General features: G+C 36.7%; 1 long non-coding RNA gene across 1 annotated transcript; it reads right to left on the bottom strand.

Moving 5' to 3' along the window:
* Nucleotides 1-2,225: 2,225 nt before the first annotated feature.
* On the bottom strand, nucleotides 2,226-4,239 carry LOC112453294. The gene is made up of 4 exons (XR_003040593.1): nucleotides 4,154-4,239; nucleotides 3,775-4,089; nucleotides 3,431-3,517; nucleotides 2,226-3,255 (listed from the first exon to the last, which is right to left on the bottom strand). It is a non-coding gene; the product is annotated as an uncharacterized LOC112453294 (long non-coding RNA).
* Between the last annotated feature and the right edge of the window lie 191 nt (nucleotides 4,240-4,430).

The following is a 4,430-nucleotide window of genomic DNA, read 5'->3' on the forward strand; positions in this document are numbered from 1 at the left end:
AGACTCACAATCAGATTTCACACGCGATATTATTTGCGTTAGAATGTCGTTCACGCCGACTTATCATTTGCGTTATACTGTGCTCGCGTCGACTCATTAATTGCATTGAAATGTTGTTCGTGTCGACATATTATTTGTGTAGAATATTGTTCGCATCAACTCATTAATGGCGTTAGAATATCGCTCGGGTTCTTTGATTATTTGCGTTTGAATGTTGCTCGCGTCGACTATTTGCGTTAGAATATTGCTCGCGTCGGCTATTTGCATTAGAAAATTGCTCGCGTCGACTATTTGCGTTAGGATATTGCTCGCGTCAAGTGATTACTTGCGTTAGGATGTTACTTGCGTTGGCTTATTATTGCGTTCCATTATTACTCGCGGCAATTCCGTACCTTTACTCGCGTTAGTTCTAGTATTTCGCGTTATGCTGAGCGCCTCGGCGCATCATTCTTCGCGTTAAAAAATTACTGGCGATAATGTATGTTGCGTTTGTTCGTAATTGCGTTGGGACGTTGCTTGCGCTACTTACGTTAGACTAAGGTTAAGATAATTTTGCGACAGAATCCCTGCGCGACTTTGGACGTTGCGTTCACGCGCTCCGAACGTGACGCACCATCATTTCGCGATACTTCACGTTCGATCCTACTTCCTATAGTGGCACTATTATTTCGCGTCTACTCCGATTATTTCGTATTCGGTCGTATCTTTTGCCGATGTTCTATATTAGTTTATTCTCTTATTTGGTAACCGCGCCCTCCGCGCGTTTACTGTAAAATAACGTAATGCTCCGTTCATTTCTTCATTTATTGTTTGTTGGAATCCTGTCGTCGGCGTTATCATTTATTTGCTTGATTTCTACGGTTGAGTAATGGAAGCCGAACTGGTACTTAGTATTTCACCTGAGAGTTACCTCAGAATAAACGTTGTTATTCATTGTTAACTACCGGAGTTCGTGATTTATGCATCACCCCGCCGAATATCGTGCTGCCCTTCATCAACCCCGCCCATAATCGTTAGGTCGAGTTGGCTGATTCCTCGCACACCGAAATTATCGCGTTTGGCGTCTCTCTTTGGTTTTTCGCGATCTTACACTGTAAAAAAATGTTGTAAAATTACATGTAATTTTGAGACCCACTGTAATAGATGTAAATTTCCACACATTTTTAATTTGTGTAATTGTAATATAAAATTACTTTTTCCTTCCGTACTGTAATTTTGTAAAATTACAACTATTATATTGTATAATTACAACTATTAGTGGGTCTCAAAATTACCCACTATAACAGTTGTAATTTTACAAAATTTTTTTACAGTGTAGCGTACGTTAGTGGACGCGAAATTACGCGTCTGGCGCCCAACAATAAAATTCTGGTTATTGTATCGTCGAATGTGCGAGAGGACCGTCAGAGAGGCCTACCATCCTTCTCTCCCTCACCCTTTTGATCCGTCGTGCGCCTCGGGCGCAAAAAAGACGTGACAATATATCGAGCAATATATATATAGGGCATTCCACGCCAATTCGCAAGGAGTCAAACTTCGACCTTTCTATTTTTGATGGCTGCTCGTTTTTTAACAGGTCTTTACGAGTACTATACCCATGTAAGAACGTATTTCTATAATAAATGTAGCGTTTCTGAAATAGAACCTGCGCAAAATGAGAACTGCAAAATTTTCAATAAATTTTTTTGCCTATTAGACAGCGTCTAAGAAAACAAATTCATTGAACATGTTTAAAAAAAAATTACTCCAAATTTTTATAATAATAATTTTAAACCAGTAAAGTAAAAAAATGAATTTGAATATCTCAAAAATCCTATTTTATATTTCTTTGAAATTTATAAGAAATATTCTAGGGAGTAGTAGAAAAATTTTAAGACCGGTCCGAAGTTGCGCAGAAAACTTGGGAATTTTTTATAGATTTTTTTGTGAGGCAGTAGTAATATTTGACTCACAAAAGTGCAGTTAAAAACGCGTTTCAGACAATTCTGAATTGATTTTTGTATGCGGATTATGCGGATGGATTGCGGGATTCTCACTTGAAAAGAAATTACGGTCGAAACGTTGTAAGATTTAATATATTAATTTGACCAGTTGGGTCAAACAAAAACGACTGTTGTTTTGAAAAAAAAAAAAAAAATAGATTTGTGAGGAAATTTTATTCAATAAGTACATTTATTTATGAACATATTATTTATTATTTTATTATTTTATTATTTTGTGCTGAGTATAATTATCCGAAAATGAGTAATCTTTAACAATTAATTTATAATTTTTATTTGATATGACGCAGTGGACACGTTGAGTCTGAGGTATTCTTTTCGTTTGATCGTACCGACCTGTCAAAAATTCAGCGACGATTTCATAATTCTTTTTGTCCCAATACTTGATAGTGATGGATGGCAATGTGCCCGGTTCATTAGCCTAGTTGAATAAATCCATCGGCTCCAAAATTAGTTGGTCGGTAGGACGTTGAAGACTTGCTCGCGCAGCTAAGTGTTTCAGCGTCCCACCGATCCCATCACATGGCCCTTTGCCATGAGCAGTGGCAAAGAAGTGCCATTTAACGCGAACACCAAAGTCGACCTCGTGGTGGTAAATGTTCGAGAAATTTTTAAAATTTTTGAATTGCTGCGGTGTTTCGTCAGAAAAATAAATTATTTTCGAGATGTTTGGTACGAAAAACTTCATGAATTCGTTCACAAATCGCGAAAACGCCCAAACCGTGATGGCGTCGTGATCCAAACAATCCGAGATGATCGTAAGACTTTTGTGGCTCAAGATTCCATTGAATTTGTAATATAAAACTACAGGATAGACAGTCGCCTGATTATTGTTCCAATGAAATCCTGGGGCCGCGTCCCGAATAATGAATGCATAGTTTTCGGCGAAGTCACAAATTACCATACATTCATCATTTGCTAAATTATCTTTGACAAATCTCTGATAACTAGATTGTTGCTTAGTTATGAAAGAATATTGCAGAAGAGATCTTGCTTCATTGCAGAAAACTTCTACAAATTCCTCAGCGCTGCAAGTCTTTGTTATTAGAGTGCAGCGCGACTTCGTTATCCAAGACTCGTACGTAACGGATTCGACATTATTTTCGCCGAATAATCCTGTTATCATTCTTTTTAAATCCGCATCTCCAAGACATTGAAATGACAAATAGGATTAAAATCGCGGCATATCAATAGTTGTAAAACATCCTCGTACATCTCGAACTGGACACTTTGCTGGCGTGAAAGAATTTGCAACCTAAAAATAAAAAATCTTATTGTAAAATTAAATTAAAAAGTAGACTAATTAATTAATTTGTTCCGGCTGTATACTTGATTATAAAATTTTTTAATATTCTCTACACACTATCGTAAAAAAACAATAAAGCGATTAATAAAAAAAAATTGTAGAAAGATCACCAATAAATCAATACCTAAATTGATCGGAACGATACATAGCGGATTGTTCGATTGTGTGTCGCTTCAATCGAGAGTTTAATGAATATTACAATTCTTTAGGCCTGAAAAAAGTGAACAATTGATTATTGTTCACGACAGTGTTCTATGAGTAACATGAGTTTAATAAATCTGTTATCTGTTAATTGTTTATAGATCTATGTGTATAGATAATATTTATATTTTCAAATTAACAATGAGAATTTCACCATAATGTTTTCCACAAGAATTATTTCTTAAACCGCATAATCAATCACTACAATAAAAAAAATTTCCGGCACAAATTAATCATTTGCGTGATAAAAAACATGAATTGAATCACCTGTCATCATTAATTTAAAGTTCTGGTGGCTCGAACAAACGCACACAGTATCCCTCCACTTCCTGCCAGAACGCAGTAATCAGAATGCAGTTCTAAATGATGAGAATCCGATAGACATATCGAGGTGGATTTCTTTGAATCGTTGATATAATTCTCTTAGATTCCCAAGAAGAAGTCGCTCTTGGTGCTGAACTCGAACACCCTCATTATTACGACGAGGCAAGAACTCTTTTTTACCGGGCCGGAGAGAACTCACGTCATCATCATGGTAAAAATTGACCACTTCCCGCACTAGCTCGGCTGGCAAACACCTGCCTAAAGTGAGATGATAAATTTTATTTTATTCACTTTTATTAAATTTACCTCTTATTATATTCACCTTTTCTTTTTAGGTCCATGGATAATACTTCTCCCTGTGTTGCGAGATTTTTTGCTACCTTTGCCCTGTGATATGTCGAACCAATTGTCTGCGCCATGTGCGAAATACTCCAAGTCTTTGGTAGCATTGTCATCAATTCAATTTTCCGTTCATATAAAGTCCCCGAGGCATGGAGGGCTTCTTTTTTTTGGGCGATCATCACAGCTAAGTCGTGAATAGCTATTTCAGTTTCACCAAACTTGACACCAAACATTTGCTTCAAGCTTTGTGATACTCG

The sequence above is a fragment of the Temnothorax curvispinosus genome, unplaced genomic scaffold, assembly GCF_003070985.1.
Source record: "Temnothorax curvispinosus isolate PA1 unplaced genomic scaffold, ASM307098v1 QBEX01004245.1, whole genome shotgun sequence".
Classification (NCBI taxonomy): domain Eukaryota; kingdom Metazoa; phylum Arthropoda; class Insecta; order Hymenoptera; family Formicidae; genus Temnothorax; species Temnothorax curvispinosus.